Source organism: Chenopodium album, chromosome 18 (assembly GCF_948465745.1).
Source record: "Chenopodium album chromosome 18, dcCheAlbu1.1, whole genome shotgun sequence".
NCBI lineage: Eukaryota > Viridiplantae > Streptophyta > Magnoliopsida > Caryophyllales > Amaranthaceae > Chenopodium > Chenopodium album.
In genome coordinates, this window is record NC_137851.1 from 30,784,618 (window position 1) to 30,806,376 (window position 21,759).

At 39.9% G+C, this 21,759-nt stretch overlaps 1 pseudogene; it reads right to left on the reverse strand.

The window, feature by feature from the left end:
* Window positions 1-21,759, reverse strand: part of LOC145592058 (uncharacterized) — a 58,435-nt pseudogene that overhangs the window by 6,052 nt on the left and 30,624 nt on the right.

A 21,759-nucleotide genomic window follows, 5' to 3' on the forward strand; every position in this document is an offset into this window, starting at 1 on the left:
CTAACCGGCGGATTCTATGCAGGGCGGATCATCCAAACCCTCTCCCTCTAAACAGCCGGACCCGAAGCTTCAAAAGAAGTCGGGTGGTGATGTTGGCAATTCTGGCAAGCCCAGAAAACACATTGCCCATAAACCCAGAAGAGTCACAGACGGCCCCCGCCCTTCAACTAATAGGATTCCCAACAAGCCGATGCCCAAAGGGTGTCGAAGAGTGGCAAGCTACTCACTACTGATGTCGACTTAGCAGAGGGCGGGAGTAAGGCCGCCAAAGAGGGGGAGAAGATGGAAGGTATAATCACTAACCTTTTACCTTAGGCTATTGAGTAAAGTAAACAGGCGCCTAGTACCTTAAAAGGCACCAGACCCTTCGACAAATTTACTTACAATGTTTAATTGTGTAGAGAACCTCTAGAGGGCGACTGTCCTTCAGATGGTCAAGCAGATGCTGAGGGCGCTTGATCCTGAGGATAAGGCGTCCGTGAGAGGAGTCGGCACCCCTAACTTCGACTCCATCTTGGCGCTTCTCTATGAGGTAAGATACTTGTGATTTTTTGTTTGTGATATTTCACCTTTGGTGATGCTTATGGCCGTTTGATATTGATCATTCTCAATGTTGGCCCGAATGCAAGATATGCTGCGCGTGAATGGGCTTAAAAAGCCAATCAGCGACAAGTCCAAAAAGGTAACGGCTGCTAAAGCTTGGGCCGCCTCCTCATTAGACACTGCTTAGTTTGAGATTGCCTAAAATGAACTACTGACACTTGATATGATGTATTCCCAGGCGTCTGCAAATCTGCAGGTCAAGCAAGACTTGGATGCAGCGAGGGGGCGAATTATCGAGCTTCAAGATGAGGTCAAGGCCCTCAAGGCAAAGCTGGAGCCCCTCGAAGAGGCAAACAAGAAGGCTGACCGCCTGCAGGGGCAGGTTGATAAGCTCAAGGGAAGGCTGTAGAACTAAGAGACCCAACTCAGGTCTAAATACAAGTCCCTGGTTGAGGAGCAGAAAAAGGACCTAATCAAACAAATGATGGAGGGCTATGATTCCATCATGCGGATGGCTTGGGAATCATTGCAGCCGGACTCTGACTACCAAATTTGTAAAACCAAGTTTGACGTAGCCAATGATAAGTTTAACGCCAGGCTCATGAAGCAGGTGGAAGAGGAGGCGGCCAGGGGTGTTGAGGAATCTGACTCCTCGGACGAGTCATCCTCGGGGGATGATGATGATCAAGTGGAGGATTAAAATGACGATGGACAGCCGCAAGGGGGCAACAAGGATGATGCGACTGTTAATGCTGAAGACCTCTCCTGATCCTTTAAAGCTTTTTAGGTATCTCTCTGCGGTCGAATGGCCAAGTATTTTCATTTCCGGCCTGTGTGCCGAGTATTTATGTATCTTTACCGACTAGGGGGTTGGGTGAATCAACTATTTCTCCCGGTTATACTGGTTAACTTTTGCAGTCGTCCACAAGGACGACTGTTTTTAATTTGAATGAAGCACCCAGTCAATCTGACCAATTTTGATTATATTGACATCTTGATTTAAAATTTGTAAAGCTTTCAGTTATATTTGATATGCATAGATTTTAAGCTAAGTATTTAACTTGCCTGTATACTATGCGATTATTTGCTTTACCGGATGTCTTTGCCCCTGGCTGGATGTTCGCTTGGTTTCAAAAATGGGTTGATTGACTTAGAAATTATTGATACTTTAAAGAGTATGATTGGTTTCTAAGTCAATTAATCACTATGGTGATTGCCCCAAACCAAGCGACAGACGGCCATCTTGAGCAGACGGATAAGCACTGAGAGTATCCGACCAAAGGCCTCGATTAGTCGTTTTGATGCTCTTAAGCCGCTAAGTCTTTGGACTTAGCTTATTTTAATAAGCATAATCTGTCCGTTTGTATTGCCCTAGAGCAATAACAGGCGGTGATACATAAATAGTGTAGCCTCTAAAATGAAATAGTAGCCGCTTTCCGTCTGTATTAAAATAGTTGAAAAACTTACACTTTTTAGATTTCAAATTAGATTAAGTCAAATGACTGCGAGCGTTATCTTAATCCAGACAGTCGGTAGGGCTGTTTTTTTTTCTATTTATAGAGCAATGTATTACCCGAATGGAAGATGCTCTCTTCTACGAATTCGCCCAAATGGACGTCGCTGGTTGTCTGACTCGTGTTGGAGCAGACAGTCGTACTCATGTTGGAGCAGACGGCTTTATTTATAAAACATATCCGGCCTTTGCCTCTTTAAGAAAAATAATTAGCCGCCAAGTCTTTGACACTTAGCTTATAAATGGTAAATAGATTCAGGACGTCTGCACATTGTGCAGGCGGTGCTTTTAAGCATAGGTATTTGGGCCGACTGCTTATGGTGCAGGCGGTCCTTATTGATGCATTTTACGAAATGCTAAGTAAGGTTGGGCCGTCTACACATTGTGCTGGCGGTTCTCTCGAACATGGTAAAATGGTTGGGTTTAGGCCGTCTGCACATTGTGCTGGCGGTACCCTGTAATGCAATAAAATGTTGAGCTTGGTCCATCTGCACATTGTGTAGGCGGTGCTCTTGAATGTGAAAATAAATAGACATAATTTGGGAAAGAAGGCAGATTTTTCATTAATTAGTTTGAATAAAAATTTACAAAATTTCAGAAGTAGTACTTTTTCAAGTTATCTACATTCTAGGTTCTGTGTAGCAGCCTGCCGTCTGGTGTCTCCAAATGATAGGTGTCGCTTCTTACTTCTTCATAGATTCTGTAGGGGCCTTCCAAATTTGGGGTTAGTTTTCCTTTCTCATTCACCCTACCGACTGCCTCCATTTTCCGTAGCACAAAGTCCCCAACCTTAAGGGGCCGCTTGTGCACTCTCTTGTTATAGACTCTTGTCATTCTCAGACGGTAGATCTCATGGTGCAAGGAAGCATTGCCCCTGTGCTCTGGAAGCGAGTCCAATGCTAGCCGCATGGCCTCCCAATTCGCCTCTTCGTCATAGAACATGATTCAAAGAGTCGGCTCATAGTGTTCGATGGGCAAGACGGCCTCTACACAGTACACCATGAGGACTGGGGTCTCTCTAGTTGCCCCTTTTGTTGTTGTTATGATGACCCATAAGACGTGTGGTAGTTCATCTGCCCATAGGCCGCTAACTCTTTCAATCTTTTTTTTTTATATCTTCTGAGATTAACTTGTTGAAGGCTTCAACCTGGCCATTTCCTTGGGGTCGACCCACTGATGCAAAGCAATGTGAGATCCCTTGATCTCCCAACCAAGTCTTGAGTTGGGGCGTCTTAAACTGAGGACCTTTGTCAAAAACCATAGACATAGGCACCCCGAACCGGGTGATGATATTCTTCCAGATGAAAGAGATGACGTCCTTAGTCTTAATGTTTTTGACCGCCTCTGTCTCTACCCATTTGGTGAAATAATCCACGGCAACAAAGATATACCGCCATTCGCCTGACACAGAAGTATATTGCCCTAAGATGTCCATGCCCTACTTGGCGAATAGAACTGGGCTATGAATAGCTGTCAGATCTGTGGCCGGACGGTGTATAAGCTTGCCGAATTTTTGGCATTTATCACACTTTTTTACCAATGTCATGGCGTCATTCTCCAGGGTGGGCCAGAAATATTCCTTCCGTCTTGTCCTTTCCGCTAGAGACCTGCCGCCTATATGTGAGGCACAAAAGCCCACATGTAGATCTTCTAAAATTTCCTGCCCCTTTTCGAGGGTGATGCATTTTAAGAGGGATTGTAGGAACCCTTTCTTAAAAAGCTCTCCTTTACAAATTTTGAAATTGGCCGCACGTTTTTGCAGTGCGACTGCTTCTGGAGTTGAATCTGGCAGTGTGCCGTCTAGAAAATACGCCCGGATGTTATCCATCCAAGTAGAAGTTCGGTCAAGTACTCCAATAGGATCTTCTTCAATGCTTCGTTTTTCCATTACTTCCCAAAAGACTGACCGAGGTGTATCACATGAGGCGGATGATGCCAGCTTAGTCAGAGCATCCGCTTGGTTGTTTTCGGACCGAGGCACTTGACTTAGATTGAATTCTTCAAGTGTCTCGACCTCAGCTTTGACCGCTTGCAGGTATTGATCATAGCAGGATGGGTGGCTTCATAATCACCATGGTATTAGCTCACGACCAAATGAGAGTCAGACCAAGAGTCAATCTTAGTTGCCCCTGCCGCCTTGCACATGCGGATACCGGCTAGCAGGGCTTCATATTCTACCTCATTATTTGAGGCTTGGAACTTGAACCGTAGTGCATGCTCATACTTATCCCCCTCAGGGGACTGATATATAACTCCTGCACCATAACCGTTCATAGTGGAGCTCCCGTCCACATACACTTTCCAAACCTGATCGGTATTATCCGGCGCTGCCGGCCTTGTCATTTCGACAATAAAGTCGGAAAATGCCTTCCCCTTTATTGCCTTCCTTGGTTCATAAGTGATTTCCAGACTCTGTAATTCAATAGCCCATTTGAGCATTCGGCCTGATGATTCTAGGGTCGTCATTGGCCGCTTGATCGGTTGGTCAGTGTAGACCACCACCGGATGTGCCGAGAAATAAGGTTTCAACTTCTTGACAGTCATGTAAAGAGCGAGGCCAAATTTTTCAACCATAGGGTACCGAAGCTCTACGTTCCAGAGAACGTGACTAATGAAAAAGACCGGGAGCTGGATGTCGTCTCTTTCAGCAAGGAGAACGACACTAAGGGCATGATCTGAGACAGTCAGGTACATGTAGAGCGTCTCTTTGGCCAGAGGGTTGACCAGCCTTGGCAAAGAGTGAAAATGTTGCTTCAATTTTTGGAAGGCCGCCTCAGCGTCATCCCCCCATTCAAACATAGCCTTCTTCCTGATTGCCTGGAAGAAGTACAGGCACTTGTCACCTGACCGGCTGAGGAATCTCCGAGGGCCACCAGACAACCTGTTAATTTCTGTACTTCTTTGACAGAGCGGGGTGACTGCATGTCAATGACCACCTGTATTTTTTAAGGGTTGGCCTCTATTCCTCTCTAGTCAATCAGGAATTCGAGAAACTTCCCAAACTCAACACCAAAGACACACTTCTTGGGATTGAGCATGACCTTATGCTGCCTGAGTGTGGCGAATGTTTCTCGGTGGTCGCAAGGTGATCCGCATGTTGCTTGGATTTGACTATCATGTCATCGATGTACGCCTTTACATTCCTCCCAATCTGATTAATGAATACTGTATTGATCATTTGGAAAGTAGCAGGCTCATTCTTCAAGCCAAACGGCATCACGGTGTAATAGAATAGCCCCTGATCAGTGACGAATGCCGTCTTTTCTTGATCCTTCTTCCACAAGGGAATCTAGTGAAAGCCTGAGTAGGCGTCCATAAAACTCATCAGGGCATGTCCGGCTGTAGAGTCGACCAGACTGTCGATCTTTGGAAGTGGATAACTATCCTTCGGACATGCTCTGTTCAAGTAAGTGTAATCAACGCACATGCGACAGGTACCATTCGGCTTTTTAACGAGCACAACATTCGCAACCCAGTTAGGGAAGTTACATGGCGAAATGAACCCAACATCTAACAGCTTTTTTACTTCAGCGGCTGCCGCCTGACTTCTCTCCTCGCCGTGATTTATTTTCTTTTGCCGGATGGGCTTCTTTTTTGGATCTACGGCGAGTTAGTGGACAGCAAGATCGAGGCTGATGCCTGGCATCTCTTCCACTTTAAAGGCAAAAATATCTTTGAATTCCTTAAGCAGATGGTGCAAGTCTGCACCCATCTTTGCAAAAGCAACTGTCCCCACCTTAACAGTTCGCTCTAGACAACTGTCGTCCGGAGGAATATCAATGTGATCACCAGCCGGCTGGGGACGGAGGTTGTCTGACCGTTCCCCAATCAGTGATTGCTATTGCTTTTCGTTTTTGACCACCACTAGCTAATCAGTCTTCCTTTTCTTTGAGGCTGGTGGGGCCGGATGTTCATCCTTGATAACATCAAGGTCTATTAGCTCCTTCCCCTGTCCGGCTGTTGCAGCCGCAGGTTTGACGTGCGAGAGATAACACTCTCTAGCTGTCTTCTGATCTCCGTTCAGGGAGCCAACAGAGCCATCATCCCTCTCATACTTGACCAGCATGAAAGAAGGGATGATGACGGCCTTGCACTTGTTCAGAGTGGGTCGGTCGAGAATGAGGTTGTAGGCGGTCAGCTCTTCGACCACCATAAACCAGATGGTCATGTGCCATCCATTGCCCTTTTCTCTCAGTCGGACAGGGAGATCTATCCATCCGATTGGGTGCACCACTCCTCCCCTAAATCCAACAAGAGGATGGGAGACATTATGCATTTTATCCGGCTTATACTTGAGGTTGGAAAGGCACTTGTAGCTGATGATGTCGGAGGCGTTACCTGTGTCAATCAAAATGCGGCCAACTTTTTGGTTAGCCACTTTGCATTCTATGACCACAGGGTCATCATGCGGCCGGCGGACTTTGCCCCGGTCCTTCTCCATGATGACAACTTCTAGGAAGGCAGTCGTGCCAGACGCTTGTCCCTCTTTAACAGAATTGACCATCTTCCTCAGATGATCCTTGGTGCCCCGCATGGTCGAGCAACCTCCAGCGAATCCACCTGCTATAGTGTAGACCGGCTCCTCATCGGTGTCCGAACTACCAGTAGGCTGGGGAGTCTTTTTGGAGGACTGCCCCGAATTCTCTTTGGAAGTCACTTTGGACTTCACATAGGACTTCAACACTCCTTTATCGGCCAGACGGTCAAGCGTCCGCTTCAGGCTGAAATAATCGTTGGTGTCATGGGCGACGTCCTCATGGTAATGGCAATGTTTGTTTTTTTTTTCCGATTTTCAGCGGAACCTTTCATTGGAGTCGGCTTCTCTAGGGTCAGCCGATCCTTTATCTCCATGAGGTTGGAGTAGTTATCCTTGTTAAACTCGTACCTTGGAACGTACGGTTTCCATTCTTTTTTCTTCTTCTAGGCCGACTGATCAGAGTTATCAACTGCTCAGATCTCTTTTTTCTTCTTGCTCTCTTCAGGTTTTTGAGCCGGCTAAGTAGGCAAACTCTCCTTCTGCCTGCCAGACCTTTTAGAGTCCGACTACTTATTTGAGGAGCAGAGTTCGATCGCCTGTATATAGGCTTTCGCCTCCATCAGGGCTCCTTGGAGGGTAAAGATTTTTTTTGCAAACGAGGTCGAACTTGAAAGTTGACCCGTCCTTCAGACCCTTGAAGAAGTCTGTATAGGCTACCTTGTCAGACAACCCTTGAATCGGGATTCTCACTAGATTGAATTGCCTGACATAGGAGCGCAATCCTTCTCTATCTCCCTGCTGCACATTGCTCAGGTCGAGACTTGTTTTCTTTGCAGGGATGTTCATAGAGAAGTTGGAAGCAAACAAGAACGCAAGGGTCTTGAAGCTGTTTATGCATCCAGGCGACAGGTTGCCAAACCACTATTGGGCTATGCCCTTCAGGGTTGCTGGGAAGCAGCGACACCAAGCGGCATCATCCAACCCCTGTAGATACATGAGGTGGGTGTATGCCAGAAGGTGATCTTCTAGGTTGAAGGTACCGTCATAGGTCCCTACCAACATATTCTTAACCTTGGCCGGCTGTTTGACCTCGGCTATCTCCCTGGAAAACGCATAGGGTTGTTCTCCAAGGTTTTGTAGCCGAAGCTGCCAGTCCATAGGCTAGTAATTGTATGCCACATGTCCTCCGAAGAAGGCAGGCCGGATGTAGGGCAAAGAAGGCCTATATAATGGCTGGGCCACATACTGTGCCAAGTTGATTACATGGGGTCCCTTGTGGGCGGAAGGGCCGCTTGACGGAGTCCCATGTACAAATTGTAAATCCTCACTGAGGTATTCTTGAAGCTATCCAGATAAGTCGACGTGGATACTGACTCAAACAGCTGCTGGTTCTTCTTTTTCTCAATGTAATGTCGAGCATCAGAGAAGGTCTTTTTGCTGTCGTCCGACTGCACATGCCAGATGGCCTTTCTCTTTGTCGTTTCCGGGAAACAGAGTTTGGAAAGATCAATCTGGGGCCGAGCCTTCTCCTTCGTAGTAGGGTGAAGAGTAGGCTGTCGGTCCCTGACTGACTTTGCTTTCTCAGCCTGAGCTGGTTTTTTGGCCAATTGTTCCTTCCTAGGAGCAGCTGTCCTATTGGTGATTAATTCCTTGATTTCACCCTTGAAACTTGTCATGAATTTCATGAGCTTGTGTCAGGTGACTAGGGCTGATCCTGCCGCTTGCCTCTAATCAGACGACTGTCCAGGGGGCTTGCTTGTACCCGCCTGGTCAATGTTCCACTCCTGTCTCTCTTTGTGACAGATGCGCTTAGAGATGAATGACCCATCATGGGCCACATAGGTTTCGACTTCACAGTCGTCACCAGAGTCATGGTCCAAATGGACCTCTGCATCAACCGTAGGCCGGTTAGTCTCTGGAAGCGATACAAGTTCTTGTGAAACCATCTTTGAGGTACTCTCCCCGCAGAGGGCGCCAAATGGGTTTCGGGTGTTTTTGTGTCCCTTGGGAGAGTTACAACTCTTAGACTGGGTCCAGCGAATCCGCCTGTACCTGCAAAACAATGAAGCTCCAGATGTTCGGAGGTCCGCCTCCGAAGGTTAAGTTAGTATGGATTCGGAGTAAAACATGTGGAAAGTAAATATCTTCTCGAATTCCGAGATCAGGTGTTCTCTGTTTTCGAGAGCAATCAATGATGTAATGATTAAGACGTGCCCCAATAAATGGGGGAATCTCCCTATTTATTGGGATTTGGGTTTGATGACATAGGATTTAGGGCAGCGCCATTTTGCGGCTCCCTTGGGATTTGGGCCTTGAAGGCCGCCATTCCCAGAGGCCATATCTGTGTGACATGTGTCAACATCTGGGAAGTCCATTTGGACACCTCTTTTAGTGACACGTGTTGCGCTCTCATTGGGCCACTTGGCGGGGTAGAAATACCCAAATAAATGTACTTCCTCCGTTTCTTTATAGTTGCAACACTTTCCTTAAATGGAAATATCACAATAGTTGCAACACACTATAAAAGGAATGTTTGAATGGTAAAAATGGTACTTTTACCTTTAATTAAATCACATAGCCCACTTGATTATGCTCCTTACAACTTATTAACCCCATTTTAAGTGTATTACATCATGTGAGGTCTAGTTTTCTTAAATACTGTGATAAAGTGTGTGTTGCAACTATAAAGAAACGGAGGAAGTATTTGTTTTGTACATACAACTAACATTATTTTAATACCAACAAGAGTTGGCTCAAAAGGTAAACATATATGATCTCTCTTAAGGGAGGTGTCGAGTTGAGTTCAAGCCTCACCGAATGTAGACTACTCTTGTTGGGAGACTCACCCACCATAAGTCAGGTGTGCATTCCGGGTCTAATCTAAATGTATTCAAAGCTAAGCTCCGGTTTATCAGGGGGGGCAAACTAAAAACATAACATCATAATGTTAGCATATGTCTTGAATGATTTACCCTCTTTAAAATGAGTATCACATTTTCTGTCTTTAACCCTATTTACATCGTTAGTGAAACACGTAATATATGTGTTCTTGTTTTGTTTGCAGATTATTTTGTCTTTCTTGCATCCATCATATCAACTTTGTATCAAAAACAATTCTAATTTGCTTTTGAATTTTGGTGAGAATTATTTCCGATTTAAATGTGAAGATTGACAAATTCACGAACATATCTGTTTAAGGAAAATAAAGATGATAGTGTTGTTGAAACAATATAGGTTGTGGGAACCTCTTACGAGGAGTACACAACACCAAGAAATTCAACACAAGCTAGTGAGATGGCTATCTTGGAGGAAAAGACACACTGAACAATTTTGTAATGTCTTAAAGATGATATTACTACATAGGTACAAAGGATGAAAATGTCGTTGATTGGTTTGTAATGGAAGCTCCAGATTCTGTAAGTATGATAAAGTCTTTGACCAAAACGTTATGTTTTTGTTGAAACATAATATGTTCAGTATTCAAACGCAAGAAGATCGATATACTTTTAAGAGATAGTTGTTGGAAAGACTTTGATTTCACAAGTTCAAATGTTGTTGGATTTTATTATGATCACTTCATTTGCAATTTTTGTGTAGTATAAAGGTATTTTAGATCCTTTGTTCCTTTTACATATTTTCATTTCTACTCCACTATTGGGTTTGGGTTTTGAGGTAATGACAAACAACTTAACTGGTTTCTTCTTACTTTGGTATTATTAACTATTTTCTAAGTTCAATAATAGCTAATTCAGGTACTCAAAGAATGACAGACTTCTTGAATAAAGTTAAAAACAAAAAAATAAAGAATTAAATAGGTGGATCAAGAGTTTCTTTAAGACCTTATGAACATGAAGATCTCTAGAAGTTGGTTAGATAATGGGTGGTATGTTTCTTAATTAGAGAAATGTGTTGTGAGTATCAAGAGTAGTTGAACTAGTTTATTGAACTAGACCGAATACATGCTCTGTTGGTCCGAGAGTGATCAAGGTACCAGCTAAAGGCAATTCCTTAAAGGGAACAATTGAATAATAAGGAGATTAAATTGTTGTGTTGGTTAAGCACTTAAAAAGGCATTTCAAAGACCAAAGAGGGAAGTTCACCAAGGTTAAGTCAAATTTATTCTAACAAAAAATTGATCTGTCGTCTACATGTTACTTCAAATGTGGATAGTTATGACTCAAGGTTCAAGATTGTCCTTGTGGAAGGATACACAGTCTAAGGAAAATGACAAGAGAACTTATTAAAGAGCTATATATTGACTATGGTTTGGGGTGACTCAGACAATGATGAAGACGATGATGATGAGTTAGTGAAATCAGATGTTTGATGATAATGAGAGAAAATAAGTAGGAGACTTTAAGGGAATAGTTGAGAACACCTATGTATCATGGAAAGAACATATCCTACAAGCTTACGTGTTAGGTTAATATTGCTAAATTACGCAGAGTCGTGTATAAATAGAGGAAATACATGTTGATTTACTAGATTAACTAAAATTTCCAATCATAAGGACATTTTAGGTTTTTCCTTCATTTAGTATTGGAAAATTTGGTAAAAGTATAAGCATGATTAGACAAAATTGCAAACTCACCATTGCCAACTCACAATCACCATCACCATCATCATTTTCCAGTTATACGGTAAACCCAACCACGACCATAAACACTAAGTTTCATGCTTTAACACAGCGTCGATGGTGGCCACAGTATGAAGTCCTTTCTTTAATTTTTTAAAAATAGTGATTTTTGAATTTTTCTAGCAGAAATTAAAGTTCCAAGGGTAGCATTAGTGGAAGAGGACAACACCCCTTCCCTTTAGGGTTAACCATGCCCTTAATTCCACCTTTTTAATATAGGAATTTCATTTACTTTGTCGACAAAGCCGCCGTGATGTCGTCGGTAGAAGATGATGGTTTTAGTGAAAGGTGGAGACGATGCAGATGGTGTCGGTGGAAGGAAGAGGTTATGCATATAGTGTCGGCATGGTGGAATTGGTGGTATCGGTGGAAGGAAGTGGGAGGTGTAGGTGGAAGGAAGGTTAAAGCTTCAATGGAATATTAATTGTCTACTTTGATGACTAAGTAATGACTAAGCATAGACTAAGTAGTGACTAAGCATAGATTGACCAAATTTGGTTATTTAATAGATCAACTGAGGCTCCCTATATGAATATGATAGAGAAATATTGCTTCCATGTCTTGACACTTCTTATGATCAATGTCTTAAACTAGGTAGTACTACTTAACATGATTTAATAGAAAGCTTAATTAAACAAAAATTTTAAGAACATGAAGCAGTTATTGCTAGTTGTGATCATCAAAAAGAGATTTGCTCTACTATAAAAATTAAAATTGTTGAATTAGAAATTGCACTAGATTGAAGTCCTCCCAATAATCCCTAAAGGATTATAATCTTCTTGAGGTAACTAGTACAGAGAACCTCACCAATTATGTAATAGGTAAATCCAATCCCACAAAAAATAATTCAGTTAATTTAGATGAGAGCAATGTCAGGGTAAGCACCTTGGATAAACCTAATCTCTTGAAAGGATTTGACCTCTTGGTAGATGACACGGGAGATTTATACAAGGAGTTTATCTTGATGAAAGTGACATAATTAGCTATATTTAGTGATGTTGTGATGAGTGTCATTTTCGGCAATCATAGGGTAGTCTTCTTCTATATTTTATGCTCGTTTTTAGGTTTTCATTTCGTGTTTTTAGGTAATAATGCTTGCTTTGCGTGTTAGTTTAGAGATCAAATTGTATGTTTTTAATGGCTTTCTTATCCTTTTTTCTTTGCTTTTCTCTCGCCTTCCCTATTTCTTGGTTTATTTTGTAGGTATGTCGGGTTTTTCCATGAGTCTCATATCGAGGAGGAACTCAAACATAGCTAATTAAGGAAGTACATGGAATCAAGTTTGGGAAGCTAGAAGGCAATCTAAGCAAGTTTGAAGGCTAGGAAGTACAGCTCGAGCAAGATTTGCATGCTTGCCTAGTCTTTGAACACGAAAACTAAGATTTTTAAGATAAAACTTTTGTCATGGGCAAGTTAAGGCTGCGCGCCCCTTCTCCTGCACAAGATCCCTACTCAGTCCTTCCTCACGCAAGTCCTCACAGCAACAGCAGACCTGCCCGAGCCCATAAATGGGTAGCTCGGGTAAGATAAAGGTCGCGCCTACGCCAGACCCTTTTGCCCAAGCTGCCCTGTTTCATTTTTGCGCCTTATTTTCTTTTATTTCCTTGTAATAGTTAATAGTACAAAGGCGACTTAGACTTCATTTTCACAAATTTTAGAGATTAGATTAGTGTTATTAGATAGAGTAAGTAGAGAATTCAACATTTGATCTTCATTTCCAATCAATCAAAGTTCTAATTTTTTTAATCATCAAGTTTTGTAAAATTTTCTTCTTCTTGCTTTATTTTCAAGCATTTAAATTTTTTGTTTGATGATTTTGCTAGTTGATCTTAATTGTTTACTTATTAATTTTACATGTTGATTTAGTTTTTTATTTCAAATCTAATTTTGAGGATAATGATAATTAGATTAATCTTAGTTTTTCAATTAATCATTCTTTATAAGTAGTTCGCTTTCTAGAGATTAAGGTGAAGCATGGTGATTGATTAAGTTGATCTTAATTTGGGGAATTGAATGATTAGGATAGTGATTAAAGTGATTAGATGAGTTATTGCATGTTATTTAGTTTGATTGGAGTAGCTAACCATGATATTAATCATTATTGCATGGTTAAATTTGATTGACATTACCATTTGATGTTGAATTGATCATAATTAGTCGAGAATTAGATTGTGTTTCTTCTTGATTATCTAACACGTTGACAAATCAAGTTTAGAAATAATTTGAGGATGATCAATCTAAGGCTCCTAATTACTCTTATGTCTAGTGTTTGCTATACCTATGTTGTTCAATCCCACAATGCTTGGTTGTTTGATCATGATCCATATTAATCTGTATCCCTAGTGTTTTGCCTATTGCTTAATCTCATATTCCGTTATAGTTGTTCAATTTAGTTTAGTTAAACCATCCAAACATCGACTTTGAAATAGATTAATAATAAAGAGTGATTAGCCTATAGATGTTGAGCATTTAAGTAGTAGGACCCCTAGTGTTGATCGCTAGGGACTATCACAAAGGCTAACACTGCACCTCACATATATGGTTTGTTTGATAGTTCTTTCATCATATCTACTTTATTTCCATTTGGAAATACATACCTTTCTCCTTTTATCCCATAATATTCATTAAACCATTTCACTCAAACTTTATTATTTTTTCTTCTTATATTCAAACATCTATCTTTATTGAAGAATAAACCTTCTAAGTACCACCACATGTAAGTGTCCCACATTGGTTGAATAAGAGAGAGTTTATTACTTTATAAAGCTAAGGGACCACTTCTCCTATTGTCATATGATTTTGGGATGGAACCTCCTTTGGACTTGTGAAGTGGACTCTCTCTCTTGGTTTGCGGATGCGGCCCAGGCCCGTATTTAACAATTTTACACTATATAATTTAATTAATTAAACTTTTACAACCACTCATGATTTCAGACATACTTTCCCTTTATCTTAATTGATACAAATAATAAATGTCAAGAGCATTATCTAACATGTGGTATAATAAAAAAAAATATTCTACATTCTTTACCTTGGAAATAAATATTTTTGTGGGATTGTGACAAATTCATCTTAGTGAATATATCAAAATCATTGTGTGTTTTATAGATGCAACCACTTTGTATTAATAATTACAACTTTAATGGTCGAATATATGCATTTTTAAGCATCAAAAGTAAAAAAACATCATTTTAAAAAATCAAAGAAACTGTAATCTAGTAATTAAGCTTTGTAAGGAGTAATTGAGTTAAGTTAAAACTAACCTTAAACCATTGCAACTCTAGTTGAACTTGTAGAGCAGCTCGAGAGTTCAATGTAAGCCGATCTTCGTGGGGCAACTGGCCAGCTAAATGTAGTATGTTGTTACCCTGTTTGTCGATATATTTTGTAATCAAATGCTTGTAATCACTCATCTGATAAATTAGATTGAAAACATTTTCCTGACGATGCAAAATAGTCAATTGAAATATATTATGGTTCTCCTCATCGGCTACCCAAATTACATAAGGAAATGCTTCAACAATTAGTTGTATGATCTCAGGAGTGCCTAAATTGGCCGCTGTTAGTAGTGGTTGCTCAAATAAACTAAAAGCTTCAGCATCATCCAACTGTAGAATCTCCAAGCACAAAATTTTAACAAGTTCAATTGCCTAATAATATTTTTGTGCTGCACCCAAAATGTATATACAAATTGTTAATGAAGAAATGAAGAATCCATGTCTTCTTGTAAATAAAAGCCATCTTTTAGAGAAGATCGAAAAGAGATTAAGTAGCAACGTGATGTTGGAATAATGTGATTTATATACATCGCTTCCACTAATACCCCCCTCCCCCCACTGGATTGGTAGTGGCCTATTAGCCTATATGGAAGACATGAGTTAGTCATGAAAAATATTTTTTTTCCCATGCAAACTTCTTGTGTATTAGTCTAACCGTTCTTTCACATTATTTTTAGATTGAGAGTATTAAATTAAGGGGTAATAAAAGTCAAACCAAGCAAAATTAAAGTAAACATAGGAGAAGGGGAGCTAGTGATGATGTGATTGTAAGAAGATTTATATAGTGATGGTGTGGTGATAGGTGAAGAAAAGGAACTATTACCCTTATTTTGGCGGTAATAGGTTACACTAGGGGGAGGGTGGGTAACCTATTACCCTCATTTTGAGGGTAATGATTCCTCCACCCCTCTCTTTTCCTTATGTCATTACAACCTTAATTCATTCAAAAACACCTTGTCTCCTTATGATAATATCTCTAATCAACTATAATTTACCTAATTTGACTTTTATTACCCCCTTAATTTATTACCCCTATTCCAAGTGCCCCCTAAAGATAAATCATTTTTGTTGAACTGATATTATTTTTGTGCAAAAAAACTTACTAAATTCATTGATTGGTTAAAGTTGCAATGTGTAGAGTATAGCACTATTCATGTTAGCACACTTGACAAACTATATTCATTTTGGGAAATTCTCGTTAGTAACACTAATTATCTTGACCCTAGCTAGACTGAGTCAGTTTTGAATATTTTTGAATTTTTTCATTCTTGCGCTTTTCATTTGCTATGATGCTTAAATTTTGCCTTAACTTATTAGTTGCATGCGGCAACTAACAAACCGGATCCTCTTTTGCCCCTGGCGGCTGTGTGGTTGGTTTCAAAGGTTGGTTGATTGACTTAGGAAAATTTGATACTTTAAGGAGTATTACATGTTCCTTAGTCAATCAATCACTACAGTGATTGCCCCAAATCAAGTACACAGCCATTTAAGATACAGGCGGTCAGACATTTGGCCCCCAAGCGGTTTCAGGAAATAGCTTAGTTTACTGAACTATCTTTTTCACCGTTTAGGGTATTCATAATCCACTTATATACTCAAACTTCCTTTTACCTCGTTGGGAGACCCTTTGGAAGTATACAATTCTTAATATAATTTAAGTTGGAATAACGGTTGGTTACCGATTGATGTCTATAGACACACAGTTCTATTGCACCGTTTGCGTTCCTTTTTTATTACTTAGGTGAAACGGCTATGAATATTCCCTTTTGGGCTAATCAATCTTTGTCGTTTGCAATAAGTTTATAGAGCAATGAACCACCCATATAGGAGATGCTCTCTACGACGAATTCACCCGGATGGGCGTCGTCGGATGTCATACTTGTTGGGTTTTGATGAGTCCGACTCACCGCGGAAGAAAACCCGAGCCAAGACCACACTCACAATAATTATAATCATAAAGCATAAATAACTTAAACAACAAGATTAAGAGAGAGATTAATACCATCGGCGAGTGCTTCGCTCACTAAAAAAGCTCTTATATCGAAAGCTCTAAGTCTCGCTCGCACGAGAACCTCCAACGGAAGTCCACCCGCAACTTGACCCTGAAAATGGTCCAATGCTTAGGGGTTAGCTAAGCCTCACCTAAACCTGAGTAATTATATGTGTTCAAAGGTTTTCTCAATGAAGATGCCTTTTTCAACACCTTACTCAAGTGAACAATCCCAAGGTATGCCTTTGCTATTTATAAGGAGTGCTTCCTTGTGAATTCCACTCGTCTTTCAATGTGGGACTTTTTCACAAAAAGATCCCACATAGAAAGAATGTTGAATTCAATCCTTAGTTAAATAAACCAAGGAATAACAAAGAAACAAGTGTCATATGGTTAGGTGAGGACCACTTCCTCTCTTGCTCCCCAAGGCAACTCACATGCATTGTGATCTAACCATGTGGCACCCAACCTTGAGCCCCAATTTGGGTTCGGTTGGGCCACCACCTTTTGGCCCGCATCCATCACCCGCCACCCGGGTCCGCGGCCCGTTTCCACATGGCATTGCCAACGTGGCACGCTACTACGTGGTGCGTTGCCACTTGGTGGCTGCCAACGTGGCACGACGCCACGTGGCGCACTTCTATTTGGCGCGATTCCCTAGACTTTTGCGCGGCTAGGGTTTTTACTTGTTACTTGAAGCATTTTCCCGTCTCGCCAATTCCTAAATTTTGGCTCGACTTTTAAGATTCGGTTCCGACGCTCTAAGCTTGGAATTCGATGTCTTTGTTCACAATACTCAAGCGACTCATTAATTCCTTCCGAATTAATTCATCGCAACGGTTCGTTAGTTGCTTGGGTGTGACCCGAAGGGTTCAGCCAAGATTAAGCTATAATATTAATTATACATTAATATTACTGATTGGAAGCGGCCTCCACCCAAGCATTCCGATCACTTGACCTCACTGAATAATTAGCTTTCTAATAATTCCGAACCCTCTATCGGAATAATACACTTGTTCAAAAGACACCATTCCTTTCAATCTCCCACTTGTCCTTCCGGATAAGTGCGCTTTTAGTGTATAGCCTTTTTCCTATGTCACTTAATGTCTCTTCATGAACTATAAGGTAAGATTTATTCGTCATCCTTATTATGTCCAGAAGTGTTTCTCGATCCCGAGTCCGACTGTCAATAAACAGATGATTTCTAAAATCCATCTGAGCACGACCATGCATTTTACAGTCTCGCTCTTCGAGAGGCCTTGTAAACAACAAAGACATCTTCCCTATTTTAGTAGGGGGACATTCTCAGTCATGTAAAATAGCTTCTCTTACTGAGAGGACCTAGCCGCCCGAGTGTTGTCGTTATAATCCCCTTTTACGACAAACATTTGACAACATCAAAGCGAACTAGTACTCAAATAAGAGAACTCACAATACTCATGGTAGAGGAAATAGGTTCCGATAGCCATAATGAGAAGTATACTTATGACGATTTTTAAATCTCTTAAAGTATTCTCATAAGTCGATCCATTATGGCTCTAAACCAATACCTGTGCAAATGATTTATGACAATCATGTCCTTGTAGCACAAGAAACGGTGTTATAAATCAAACAACACACTATCTTAAGTGGTCATTAATCGTCCGTCGTTTAAATGACATCGATTATGGATAATTCTCGATTATAATATTCAATGTTCAGTTAATAGTTGTTTCCTTATCAAGACTGGTCTTGATACCCTATTTTGAATATTCTCATAATCGAATGGAATCATTATTTAATCCTAAACCATAATTAAATAGCAAACGGAGATAAAATTGCATGAAATTTTAAATTACTCCAAAACCTGAATGGTTCATCTTATGATAAATGGTTTTTCTAAATGTTTTAAGAGTAACACTCTTTATAAAACATTTATAGAAATCACACCCATATCTAATAAGCCTGATTTCTTTCGTGCAATTGTGAATGTTGTCGTTCACTTATTGCATAGGTTTAGCTATAATTACTTTGCTAATCTTAGCATCTTCATTACTGATCATTTTCATAATAAGATGATAAAATTTGAGAGTCATGGATTATATGTGATTTAGGATTTACTGTCCAAGTGATGGCTCCCACTCATTTTCATGATTGAGATCTTCAACTTGACAACCTACAATCATTAACGTTTAACAACAAACTTACCATAGAACATCTTCTTTATTATTACCTTTAAGGCAGCAATATTCTGAACATATATTTTAGTAGACTTTCTGATGATGCTTTGCTTGGGTTTCACTCCAAACGGCTCACAATGATTTGGGATACCCTAATCACTTGTGATCATGGAAATTTACCTTAAATTCCCGCACATTACGCATGGATGCACGTCCATGTTATCATTCTCAAGCCACGACTTATTGTTAGCTCGTGCTTATAAACGGCTTCCTTGTTAAGGATCTAATCCTTGTTAAGGTTTGTGATTGCAACATCAATTCTCAAATTGTATTTGTTTCCACAAGTCAAGAACTCATCCTGTTACTTATCCAAATACTTTGGATGTTCTTGGCCATAATCTAACTCAGGTTGATTAGTACTATATACATACTTCACATGCTCTAAGAAAGTAAGTCGTGTGACGATTCCATATCGTAGCGTACATGATGGATTTAATTATAGAATGATTCTCAATCTTTTTCCACCCACATTACATTTTAGCTCATCTAGTTTCACTAAGTCTTGCTAAACTGTTTACTATGTGATATGGTTGAAAGTCTCTCCTAGAGTCTTTCTTGTTTGACTTAGTATTTAGCCTAGCTCATAATTAGTTCAAACATTTACTTAGTTTTATACATACGGGTCAAAAGTCTTTTAAAGTCCTTCAATTCATGTTTAACACAGTAAATTCCTTTACATGTTCAAACATTTTATTCAGTCTATAAAATATATCTTAATACCCAATACGTACTAAGTATCGTCTTTTGCTTGGTCCATTGTCGAAAATAATTTCAAATCTAAGCATTTAGTATTTGATAGTTAATTTACAACAGAGTTCGTAAACTTCTTCTTGGACCTTACAAGATTGACTCTTGCTCCCACTAAACTTCTTATTCACAAGAATTTATATGTTTCTTCATAAGCCAATCCTTTTATTAACTTTATAAGAAAACACGTTCCAATTCCTTTATGCAATGCTTCATTCAATCCCATAATGAATTTCTTGAGCTTGCTTTCAAATCTAGCATTATTTAGATTTTCAAAATCCTTAGACTATTTTCATAGTCACTTCCAAAATCCTATTTTCGGAAGGCGGTTTTTGGTATCTATTTTGCCATATGTGCAATTCTGCTAGAATAATCACGAAAAGACTTGAGCATTCCGATTGGTGAATAGGTTTTTATTAAATCAACTCCGTGAATTTAGTTATATCCTTTTCAACCAATCTTGCTATGTATGCATATACATTTCCACATTTGTTAGTTTTCTCCTTGAAAAATTATTTCCGATCAATGGGTCTTTCACACCTTATGCAAATTAATCAAGTTTTAAACATGATTTTCAAACATGGAGTCTATTTCGGATCTTATGGCCTCTAACTATTATTTGGAATTTGGATTTGTCGTAGCTATCTCACAAGGCATTATTCCCTTACTATCTAATAGTAAATAGTATGCTTGTAAGTCTTAGGTTTATTTCTAACTTAATAGAAAATTTATAGGATTCAATCCAAAACTTTAGTGAATTATATACCTATACGGGGTTATTGCATCAAACACTGAGTTTCAAGGCGCTTCCAAAGCCCTTTGATTATGTTGATATTACTCCAACTTATCAGTAGTTTTGTGAGTAATGAATTCTCTTTTAAGGCACTTGTAAAGTCCTTTTGAGTATTCTTGGTCAATCATTCTCATGAAGCCCTTTTGAGTCTTCCGAGATTCTCAATTCTAGTTTGTTGCTAAGCTCGATAGTCATCGAGTTCATTTTCCTCCCACTTGTCGTTTTGGAAATGTGCTACTTTCCAGAAAGACACCACTTAGAGCAACAAATATTATGTTCTCATTTAGGCTGTGGAGGTAATGCTCGTAGTCTCACTTGAATGCTTACAAAGAGACATGTATATTGTCTTTGGGTAAAAGTTCGTTGTGAAACAAATAGTTAGCATCCACTTGAGCTATCTTAGCCTTTAATGAGCCATCAAGCTCCCACTGAACCACCTACCTCTTGCTAAGCCGGTGAGCTCCCACTGAGTCACTTAGCTCCCACTGAACTAGTAAGCTCCCACTATGGCTAAGAGTTTTAGACATATACTTGAAAAGACGTTTAGAAGTTAATTCTATTCATAATTGAATATGGTGTCCTTTCTTAGCTTCGACATTTTGTTTAATGTAAAATTAGTCATTTGTGCAAATCTTTAAGAACTTTATAGGAAGGGATGTGATCCATCATTGTTCGAGTCATTTTTAAATGGCATCGAGGTCTCCGTAAAGACACACTATGTTCTTTGTGGAGATATTTATGAAAATTTCAATTTCATAACTTTGTGATGGTCACGCTTGGCTCAAGCAAACATCGGTTGATCTAATCTAGACGTTTTGATATCTTGCCAAGTCGCTTCTGTACTTCATTGAACTCTTGAACTATTCAAGGTCAAGTTTGTTCACATTTGATGAATATAGCCATATTCTTTCAAATTCTTCGTGAAACGTTGAAGTAATTGAATCCTCTTTAGCTTTCGGAGTCAATTGTCTATACCAAGAACAATAGCTCTTTACTTTGTCGGTTTTTAACAAGTCAATACTACAAAAGGAGCCTTTTTCGACGATATTGCCTCGAAGCTAAGGCTAGGGCGTCAACAGCAAATTATAATCTCGCGTGTCCTCGACGCTTTATAGTTTCTGAAGTAATTTTAGACTACTTTTAGCGTCGAGATCACTGACATGTGCCCCGCACGTGTACTCAATCAGGTGAACAACAAGATCATTATACCCACAAAACCCCCTACTCATCATATTCTTAACCCTAACAGTTCTGTATTTTTTTTCTTCATTCGATCGGAATTCTACGCAGAGATTCATGGAGTCATGGCTTAGATTTCGAATTCAGATCCTCTTTCTCTTTGCATTTCTAAAATTCTATCACAATACTTTATATATCTTGCCAAAATTATTTTCTTTCTCTCAGATCTTATTGTTTGCTTTGAAAATTGATTTACGACAGTTATTGCTCTTGTTCTCCTCACAAGGAACATTTTTACATCACTCTTTGTTGGTTTTTAACTCCTAATAGTAATTCTTTCATTGTTTTGTGAGTTTAATTGATACTTGGAAGTTGCAATTACCC